This window comes from Chenopodium album, chromosome 15, assembly GCF_948465745.1.
Source record: "Chenopodium album chromosome 15, dcCheAlbu1.1, whole genome shotgun sequence".
Classification (NCBI taxonomy): Eukaryota; Viridiplantae; Streptophyta; class Magnoliopsida; order Caryophyllales; family Amaranthaceae; genus Chenopodium; species Chenopodium album.
In genome coordinates, this window is record NC_137848.1 from 34,085,906 (window position 1) to 34,097,811 (window position 11,906).

At 36.2% G+C, this 11,906-nt stretch overlaps 1 non-coding gene across 1 annotated transcript; it reads left to right on the plus strand.

Annotated features, from left to right (window-relative positions):
- The first annotated feature begins 11,799 nt into the window (after nt 1-11,799).
- On the plus strand, nt 11,800-11,906 carry LOC145583638 (small nucleolar RNA R71). The gene has a single exon (XR_014100252.1). It is a non-coding gene; the product is annotated as a small nucleolar RNA R71 (small nucleolar RNA).

The following is an 11,906-nucleotide window of genomic DNA, read 5'->3' on the forward strand; positions in this document are numbered from 1 at the left end:
TCTGTTTGTATCCTTTGTCAAAAAAAAAAATTATTATTTTTACTGAACTGAAATTATTTTTAATTTGCTATACTCATATTATTTATACTGAACTGAAATTAATTTTACTGAACTGAAATTACTTTTGATGAACTGAAATTATTTTTTTCTTTAACAGATTTTCTATTATCTATTCTTTAAAGTTACTAATTTTTACTAGGGGTAAGCAAAAATTCCGGTTACTCAGAATTGGAACCGGAACTGATTAGGAACCGGCGGGTCCGAAATTAGAATTGAACCTGGTGATTCCAATTCTAGGTAATATTTTAAGGACACGGTTGCAACCGGTTCCAATTCTAATTCCAATTCTTAATTTTTTAGAACCGGAACCAATTGGGTACCCGGTTACCCAACATATATTGAACTAAATATATTTTTGAAAAACAAAAATATGTTCAATGTAATTAATTAGAAAAATAAAATATTAATATTTAACATAAATAAAGTAGCTTAATGCATATAAAAATATAAGTATTAAACACTAAAAGTGAAAATAAATAAATAAAATTTTATGATTTGTATTATATTTTAACACTTATGTATATAAGTGGGTACCCGGAACCGGACCCGGTACCCGGTGGAACCAATTCCAATTCCTAAATTTTAGAACCCGATTGTTCCGGTTCAAATTCCGGTTCCAAATTTTAGGATCCGGTCCCAATGACAGGATAAAGTCGTATCACCTAGTTAAAAATAATTCCTAAGTCCTCTAACTATGTATATAGGGAAGAAGGGTCGAACCATAGGGAAACGAGTCAATTTATTTCTAATTAAATTAAATAATCTAAATTATTAAGTAACCAAATTATTGTTATGAAAAGAACTAAACTACAAGATTAAAGTTTTAGGAGAAAATCAAATAATAAAAGCCTAGGGTATAGGTTCACCAATAAATAATATTTCAGGGTAAAACACAATAATCAATCATTAATGCATTAACTAATCAGATCATAAAAAGCTTTCGCTACGTATTACAATTACAGAATTAATCTACCGGTAATAAATCGCATCTTTCGAATCTTGACTAAACCATTTCTAAATTAACCTGCCTATTGAAACTAAGCCTAAACATCAATTCTCATCTGTCGAATCTCGAATCAGTATTGCTAAACTCATACAATTAATCGTATTAAACAACTAAAAAACGTATTTATACATAGCTCCTAAAAATCCTAATTAGAAACTAAGTAAAAATCGTCGGAATTAAGCTTCAATACACGTGCCCGGTCGAGCGAAGTACCGCCCGGCCGGGCCCGCCTTTTTTATCTGAGTGCATCTCTCGCGCCTAGCCGTGTGCGAGATCGAGCGAAGCAGCTTCCTTAATCTTTCGCCTCGCCCGGCCGGGCGCGCCTTCGGGCGAGGCCGTATCAGGACGGGCGGATGCCTTGGGCTTCAAATGGACTAATGATTGAGCCGTGATACTTAACCCAATCCAAATTTCCTCTAAGGGGCATGAATACTCGATCCATTGCCTCAGCTTCTCATATGTCGAGCCCTTAATCACCGATTTGATGACTCTAACTGGCCTTGGGCTACGAAAGATGGTTATAGGGAATATTTCAAGCATCCCACACTTGAGCCCCACTATGATCATACACTTAAGCGTGGTGGCGTCCAAAGGGAAGGAAGCTAGAGCAAAAGAGTCACCAACAAGTTTTAGGAACTTGTAAACCGTTCACAGGGTGAAGGATACACCCCTTAACGATCAAAGAGATCATTAACTCCAATAGGTCTGGAACCATGACTGGAAGTTCGGGGATGAAGGTACAAATCCAACCTAAAAGAGATTGAACCTGCCCTAATAATAGGCCTCTACTTTATTCTTCTCGTATTCATGTGCGCTTTCTAACTAACATGCAATCAATAGGTTAACCCTAAACCTGTTTATCTATGTTGGTTGAATTTAATGCACAAGAAAACTATTATTGGCGATCACTTGAATTATAATCATATTAGCCCTAAACAAGATTATTAATTATCTTATTAAGCGTGATTACAAGTACAAATTCCCTTTAAACATGCATAAAAGGCGTGATCAAGCAATAACAATAATAACAAACATCAAGCAACATAATAATAAATCATCGTAATTATAATCATAATTAAAGCATAATATTAATAGCAAGATCCTAGGCATGATACTAACAAGATTAATAACAAACCCTAGCATGTCACTAAACAATAAAAATCAACGCTTTAGCCCTAACATGATACTAACATGATATCGATATGATATTAGAAAGCATAGGAAGCACCCTAAACATGATACTAGAAAGCAATAATAACATGCTAACATGATGCTAGGAATTAATAAATAATAAACATGCTTTCTACAAGAATAGAGCAATAAGATTACATATTTTGATGCCTCGTACATCTTTCTAATAACAAAATACACGCATTAGTAACTTCAAGGAAAAGTATTAAAACAAACAATTAAAATAATTGAAATAGAGATTTGGGACCAAAACCCTCAGAAATATCAAACCTTTCACATCTAGGGTGAAGGCAACTTCAAACTTGGCTAGGTGTGTCTAGAACTAATGAATGTGGAATTTTGTGAGAGGGAAGGTTTAGAAAAAGAATAGAGAGAGAAAGCTTCTAGCTTTAGAGAGAGATGATGATTGTTGATTGTCGATGATTGAAAAAAGGGGAGATAAGTCCTCTATTTATAGGAAAAAAGAGAGTCGAAGAATAAGAAAAGAATCCGAATTCGAATCAAAATAAAACTCATCGGTCAACAGTTTTTACATTTTTTTTTATCATAACTTTTGATCCAGAAGTCCAAATAAGTCATATAATATGTCGTTGGAAAGCTCTTGAAGTCTACTTTCCAACCTTATTAGAATCAGATTAAAATCTTTTGTAGATAAAAATATATGGCAGAAATAGTGTGACGGTATCAGTTTTGGATAGAGTTTCGTATATCATTCATCTCTTTTTCGTTATAGCTCAGAATTAATATTATAATATATCATTGAAAAGCTAATTTCAAGATCTATCCAACCATATAAGATTTGGATAAAGATTATGAGGCACAAAAATAATATCTGACCGTCTTTGAACATCTTTAAATTCGAATAGAATTAGGACTTAAAAAAGGAAAGTTTTTATTCAATTTCAAATTCTTTGATTTTATCTTTTCAAAAAGGATACTTAAGATCTTTTAGAATCTTATAGAAGCTTCTAATAAATCCTAATTAGTTTAGGAATAGGATTAAACCTTTGGACCCTCCACATGATCATTGGGCCGTAGGTAAAATCCGGTTTGAGCTCGGTTTAGTATTTTGGCCATAACTTCCTCATTATTCATCGGAATTGGGCTTATAATATATCGTTGGAAAGGTCATTTCAAGCCCCATCCAACTACACCATTATTAGACCCTTATCATGGACCAAACTAAACTAGACTGGACGTTTTCATAAATAGAGTAAGAAAAGAAATATTTTTGAAAACAAAAAGAGAGATATTTTAATAAAAACAACCACATCACTAGACTTTCCACACTTTCACCTCGTTCGATAATCAAATGACGTGAAAGGTATTCATCACTGGGTTTGGTTTTAGGGAGACACAATTGGGTGTCTACAATGGTCGTGCTCCTCCAATGCTCGTAGTTACTTTAAATAATCTTGAGAAATGCTCCAAATGTGCAATTTCCTACAAAACGCTATCAAAACTACAAAAACACTAGAAAGCACACATTAGTATTAAAGTGGCTCTAAAGAGCCTAAAATACTCCTAATAATGGCCAAGGGACGGGGGTAAATCACTATATAAAATAGACATATCAAACTCCCCCAAGCCAAACCTTTGCTTGTCCCAAAGCAAAGAGCTCATCAATGAACAAATAAAACATACTTCACCCCAATCGAGCAAAAACAAGCATAACCAATTCAAGGCAAATCCAACAAGTATGCATCAAAACCAACCAATCAAAACAATCCAATCACTCATCCTCCCTAACAATTGTCAAATAGAGCAAACCACAAGAGCATATAGAATTCAAGACTAGTGCTCATGCACTCAACTCTCATTTATGTGGCAGATAAAAAATGTATCCGATCGCTCTCCATCCCAACACCTTTATGTGAAAAATGCCCTCCCAACTCACAACACTCATGTGTTTGAAATACATGCACTCAACCTAAATAGTTGAATATAAATATATCAAATTATTCTTTGCATTGATAAGCAACTAATTTCACATTCACACAACTCTATGCACAAAGGTCGGAAGGTCTTTAAAGCTTGTAATATAAGGCTAGGGTAGAGGGTAGGATAAATTTGGGAAAATGTGAGAGTAAAGCCATGCTTAAGGGAGCCATAATCCTAATAAAACCAAGATCAAAGATAAATAATTACCAACCATCTCCAACATAATTCAACTCCACCAAAACTTCACCAAACAACAACCCAATCATATCAAACATTCCCAACACTTACAATTTCACTCATAAAAATATAATAAGGTAAACATGAGTGAACAAACAAACTTTGAACTCTTTTTTTTCAAACTTGAACTTGAATTTTTTTTTGTTTTTTTTTTTTTCATGAGCAACCTTCACTTAGAATATTTGAACATCAAACAATTCTTTTCCTTTTGCTCAATTTTTTTCTCTTTTTTTATTCTTTGAAGTTTACTTTTTTCTTTTCTTTTTTTTTTTCTTTTGAACTTCTCTTTTTTTTCACTATCATGCTTTATTATTTTTCTCAAGAATTTCAACTCTCAAAACCATCAAAAACAAAACACAATCAAGAACAAATCAACTTCTCATAACCACCCAAATTGTGCAAATATTAAGCACACTACAAACTCCCTCACCTCACTCACTAATAGCTCCCCCAAGCCAAGCTTGGGACTAGTAATCAATAGGGCAAAATCGGCTTGTAATGTGGCTAATAAACAACAAAAAGTCAAGGCAACAACATGGGTAGCAAGAAGGGAACAAATGTATCTAAATTCATCTGAAGGCTACCTAAAAGAACAAATGCCTTCGTCCTCCTCAATATGCATAAATATGAGTCATACAAACACTACTCAAAGTTGCAAACCAATACTCAAATTCATTGACATACCAGGAACTAACACACATTCCTTACCAAATCAACTAGTCAAACACTATATTCACAAGTAGTTGGGCAAAATTGACTCATGTTAAGACATCTAAGCAATCAAACATCAAATCATAGCTAGCCTATCCACAATACTCATCATCATATACCAAGAATCAAAACAATTTTCATATGTATGGGGCACAGGGAAGCATGATTTATCATTCATTGGATCGTATTTTTGAATTTTTTAATTTTTCTAACGGTTATGGTACCACTTACACAACCAGAAGAGCTACGACCAATAAACCAGTTAGAACACAATAAATATCGTCCATTTTGTAATTTTCATGCCAAGTGGTGAGGAGTTCCGATTCCAATTCAAATAATTTGCAAAATTCAATATAAGTTAAACTAATATTTCTATTGTTTAACCTAAATTGCAAATTAGGACCATTTTTAGTATTAACAACATTCAATGAATACAAGAATTCACATGTTAATTCACGATATGTAGGAAAATGCATATCAACAAATTTTCTCATTCCTATATCATTCATGAATTGTCTAACATGTTCATATAAGCCTAGTGATTCAAGAGAGGGTAGGTGTAGCCACCGAGAGGGAATTACCTCGGGCTCATAGAGCTTGATGAGCCATTTTCGTTGGGTTTGTGTTGTAATCCGGATCGTTGGCCACTCCTCGAGTTGTAATTCAAGATCATATGCTTGGCTTGAGCTTGAACCATGCCCCCCTTGATTTCTTGACCTCTTTGATGCCATTTTTGAGAATAGGTTGGAAAAAGTTGTTAAAAAGTGAACAAAATTGGTATAGAATTGTAGAGGGTGAAGAGAGGAAAAGGAATATGTAAAAAAATTTGGATTTGGTGAGAAATGGAAAGGAGATCTTAGAGAGAAGGTAGAGAAAATTTGAGCTTTGGAGAGAGAAAGTATGGAGGTTGAAAAAAAAATGGAGGAAAGAAAGAAGAAAGAAGAAGAAGAAGAGGGACGGCTGGTGTCGCACCCGTTCGGGCGGGACCTCGCCCAGTAGGGCGATCTAAATCTGTCTTTTTTTGCCGCTCTCGCGCCCGTTCGGGCGCCAGCTCGCCCGATCGGGCGAGCTTACCCTTTAAAATTCTTCGTCTCTCGCGCCTAGTCGGGCGCCCCTTCGCCCGCTCAGGAGAAATCACAAGAATTTTTTACCTTCTTCTCGCGCCCGGTCGGGCGAAAATCCTTCTTTTTCTTGGCTTCCTCTCGCGCCCGGTCGGGCACGCCACAACAAAGAGGATCCGATTTTTTTTCTTCCTTACTCCAAATTTGGCTAACTCTTTTTCTCCAAACCCGTACAAAAACTCTATAAACACATTAAATTCCCTCCTCTCTCCTCTCACATAAGAAAGAAAGAAATAAAACTACTCTAAAAAATATAAGAAAATACGGGTTGCCTCCCGCAAAGTGCTAGTTTATCTAGGTCCCGCACGACCTTCTTACTATATATTTATCAAGATGGAACAGAATCGATTAGGTGAAGTAATGCAACTGCACCAATCGTAGCCCCTTCATGGTATAGATTAAGTCTTTGACCATTTACCTTGAATTCACTACCATGATCATCGTATAATTCCACAGAACAGATTTTATTTGCCCTTTTTACTGTAAAAGGACCCGACCACCTTGACCTCAACTTTCCTGGGAAAAGTTTAAGTCTAGAGTTGAACAACAAAACTTTATCACCCTCTTTGAAGCCTTTTAGAAGGATCATCTTGTCGTTCCATCTCTTCGTCTTCTCCTTGTAGACGCGTGCAATCATAGGCTATCAACCTAAACTCATCTAACTGATTAAGTTGTAGGAGCCTCTTTTCTCCCGCTAGCTTAGCATCCAAATTGAGCTCTTAATAGCCCAATATGCCTTGTACTCTAATTCCACCGGGAGATGACATGCTTTACCATACACAAGTCTAAAGGGAGTAGTACCAATTGGGGTCTTAAATGCGGTTCTATACGCCCAAAGGGTGTCATCCAACTTATCACTCCAATCTTTCCTAGATTTTGCTACCACCTTCTCTAGAATGGCCTTGATCTCATGGTTAGAAACTTCAACTTGGCCACTAGTTTGGGGATGGTAGGCTAAACCTGTCCTATGGTATACAACATACTTTTTGAGAAGGGTATCTAACTTACGCTCATGAAAGTGAGATCCTCCATCACTAATTATCGCTCTAGGTACTCCAAATCTGGGAAAGATGGTTTTCTTGAAAAGCCTATGGACCACCTTAGCATCATTGGTAGGTATGGCAATGGCTTCAACCTACTTGGATATATAATCAACGGCGACAAGTATATATCGATTCCCCCTTGAAGAAAGAAAAGGTCCCATGTAATCAACACTCCAAACATCGAAAATTTCAACTTCCAATATACCTGTTTGAGGCATCTCATGCCGCCGCGAGATTTTGCCAATCCTCTGGCAAGAGTCACAAGCCTGCATAAAAGAGTTAGCATCCTTGAACATGGTAGGCTAGTAGAATCCTGACTCATTGATCTTAGCCACCGTTTTGGTAGGATCATGATGTCCTCCATAAGGTGAGTTATGGCATCTAGTAAGAACACCGTGAACTTCCCATTCGGGAACACACCTGCGAAATAATCCATCTGCACACTCACGAAACAAAAAAGGATCATCCCAAAAATAATGTTTAACATCATAAAGGAATTTCTTTTTCTTTTGGTAGGAAAAGTCAGGAGGTAGAGTACCGCCCACCAAATAATTTACAAAATCGGCATACCAAGGATGTTACTCGACGACTGCATACAAGTGGTCATCAGGGAAAGAATCATCTATGGAAAGAGAATCCTTACCCTCATCATACCTGATTCGTGACAAGTGATCTGCCACAACGTTCTCTACACCTTTCTTATCCTTAATCTCCACATTAAAGTCTTGGAGCAAGAGAACCCAACGGAGGAGCCTAGGCTTTGATTCTACCTTGGCTATCAAATATTTCAAAGTTGCATGGTCAATAAAAACAATAACTTTAGAACTAACTAGATATGATCTAAATTTTTCTAAAGCATAAATCACAACAAGAAACTCCTTCTCCGTAGTGGCATAGTTAACTTGGGTTCATCCAAAGTTTTGCTTGCATAGTAAATAGCATGAAAAACCTTGTTCTTTCTCTATCCTAGCACGGCTCCTAATGCAAAATCACTGGCATCACACATGATTTCGAAAGGGAGATCCCAATCGGGAGCACATATGATAGGTGCTGATATCAAAGCCTGCTTAATCCTGTCAAAAGCCTTAAGACACTCATCAGTAAAAATAAATGGGGCATCCTTGAGTAAAAGCTAAGTTAGTGGTTTTGCAATTGACGATAAAATTCCGCATGACGTAAGAAACTTCTAACCCCCTTAACATTAATTGGAGGAGGTAATTGCTCAATCACAGAAACTTTAGCTTTATCTACCTGTATACCCTTATCAGATACAATATGACCAAGAACTACTCCCTCAGTCACCATAAAGTGACACTTTTCCCAATTTAAGACCAAATTGCATTCTTCACATCTTTTCAAAATTTTAGTGAGATTAATAATACATGCATCAAATGAAGAACCAAACACACTAAAATCATCCATAAAGACTTCCATGATTGACTCTATGAAATCAGAAAAGATACTCATCATGCAACGTTGAATGGTGGCAGGGGCATTACACAAACCAAAGGGCATTCTACGATAAGCAAAAGTACCATAAGGGCATGTAAATGTAGTCTTTTCCTGATCTTTAAGGTGAATTGGAATTTGGAAAAATCCCGAATACCCATCCAAATAGCAAAATAACTTATGATTAGCTAACCTCTCAAGCATTTGATCAATAAAGGGGAGAGGGAAGCGATCTTTCTTAGTGGCGATATTTAATCTACGATAATCTATATACATACGCCACCCTGTAACAGTTCTAGTGGGAATTAATTCATTTTTATCATTTTTTATAACAGTCATGCCACCCTTTTTAGGAACCACCTGAACAGGACTTACCCAATTTGAGTCAGAAATAGGATAGATAATACCTGCATCAAGTAATTTCATAACCTCTTTCTTGACTACTTCTTGCATATTGGGGTTCAACCTCCTCTGGGGTTGAATGCATGGCTTATAGTTGTCCTCTAGATGTATCATGTGCATAAAAAAATTAGGGCTAATACCCTTGAGATCATCAATATTGTACCCTATTGCCCTTTTGTGGGTTGGAAGAACCTCTAGAAGTTGGGAAGTCTGTGGGTCATCAAGTGCAGTACTAACGATCACAGGGTATAGTTCCTGCTCACCAAGAAAAACATATTTTAAATGAGAAGGGAGAGGTTTTAGTTCAGGTTTCTACCTTCTTGCTCTCTATAGGATCAAGTTCTTCAATTACGAGAGCTTTTTCTATGGCGTCCACCTCTGTACTCCAAATACTCGCATTACCTGTAGTTAATTCGCCACAAAGAACTTCCTCCAAGGGATCTCTTGCAAGTACCTGTGGTAAGCTTTCTTCACAAATATCATCCATTATATCAATCACATCAATTAAACAACAATTTTCCTCTAGCATAGGTTCTTTCAAAACCTTCCCTAAATTAAAAGTGATTTTATCGTCTCCAATAGAAAGGGTTAGTTTTCCATTTTTCACATCAATTATGGCTCCTGCAGTGTGGAGGAACACACAGACAATGTCATAACACAGACGGTCTGCCATCTGTAAAGTAATGTTAGTAACTTTTAAATCACTCATATTAAGTTTAGAACACACAGACGATGTCATAACACTAACACTAGCACCCAAATCACATAATGCTTTATCAATGAAGACATTACCAATATGACAAAAGATAGAAAATCTATCAGGATCCTTTAATTTAGGAGGGGATTTATTTTGCAAAAAAGCACTACATTCCTCTGTAAAAGCTACAGTTTTTACCTCATCAAAGGCCCTTTTCCTAGTCAAAATATATTTCATAAATTTAGCATATGCAGGAACTAGGGGTGTCCATTATTCGGATTAAAACCAAAATCCAATCCAATCCAAACCGAATTATCAATTTGGGTCGGATCCGAAATTTAAATCAGATCGGATCGGATTGAAATTTTTTGAAAATTCAGATTTTTGGATTTGATCGGATTGACCCTTATTAGATCCAATCCAAACCGAAAACCGAATTGTAAAATTAAGCTTGTATAAATATGTATTTCTTTAATTTTTGAAGTTTAGCTCTAATACTTACTACTACATAAAATATATTAGGGCGACTTTGTATTAATAAATTAATGACTTGATGTTAAACAATTTATTTTAATAATGATTTTGAAGACTTGTAATTATATTAAAGCTTTATTTTTATAATCGTATTAGGCGCTAAAAAATATTGTATTATAATTCGGATTTTTAGATAGGATCCAAATAACCAAATTATAATTCGGATTGGATTGGGAGAGAAATTCGGATCAGATCGGATTAGAAAATTGAAAACCGAATTATATTTCAAATTGGATCAGATTTGGGCTAAATCCAAACCGAAAAAAACGAACGGACACCCCTAGCAGGAACCTAAGTGATTAATCAGTGAAAGGAACTGTTGCCTGCAAATTTTTCACAACCTCCAAGAACTTACCAAATTTCTTATCAAACTTACTCTTCAAATGTCTATTTGGGAATGGAAGTTTGATGACTTAACCCTGCACATCTCCACCTTTGTCCTGAGATTTACCCTGCAAAGAAACATTAGAAGAATTAGTTTTCTCTTGTAGTCCTGCAGGGTTAGTAACATTAGCACTTGGTCTAAGGGAATCAGGACTAGCAATAGGTTCATCATATTTGGGCATAGGAGGCCCATCATAGTGTGAACCACTCCTTAGAGTAATTACATTAGCATGATCCATAGGGTGGATTATATTGGTTGCGATGGTAGGGCTCCCTGCTAACGGGTTTGTAGGGTGGATGAAATTTGCGCAATTTGATAATCCATAATTTTATTATGAACTAGTATTGAATAAATTGGTGCATCCCTACTCTCCATGTGCTTTTGCATATTTGATAACATCGCTCTAATTTCTGACAAAGCAGGGTCAGAAGATGAAGAAGGTTGTGATTGGGTTTTTTTTCCAGAGTCAGGATGGTAATATTTATGCTGTGGTGGTGGTTGTTGTTGTGGTTGTTATGGAGGTGGAGGTGGAGGGTTTTGCACATTGGTACTCCGGTAGGAAAGATATGGGTGGCTCTGGAGGCCAGGATTATAAGTGTTGGAGTATGGGTTATTTTGCCTATAGGTTTGGAAGGCATTAACTTGCTCCGTGGAAATCCTACAATCTTGCTCCCAATGTTCTATAATTCCACAATTTTCACAAAAAGCTTCGTTAGTATTATTGACAGCAGAAACATTAGCTACAGAATTAGGAATAGCAATACCAAGATTATCTAAGTTCTGGAAAATAGAAGTTAATTGAGCTTGCAAAAAGGATGATGAATCGACATTATGTTTGCCTTTATTTGCAAAACCTCTACGATTCCCATATTGGGAATTATGAATTGTCATATCTTCGATAACTTTACCTGCATTATCAACATTAAGATTCATAAACCTCCCATTGGCTACAGAAATCTAGAATTGTTCTGGATGAATTTCCAAGCCCATTGTAAAAGGCTTGAATCAACTGCCACTGTGCTAAATTATGGTGGGGGCACTCCCTCTACATATCCTTGAATCTTTCCCAAGCCTCATATAGAGTTTCATCTGGCTCTTGGGCAAAGTTTTGAATTGCACTCCTCAGTAA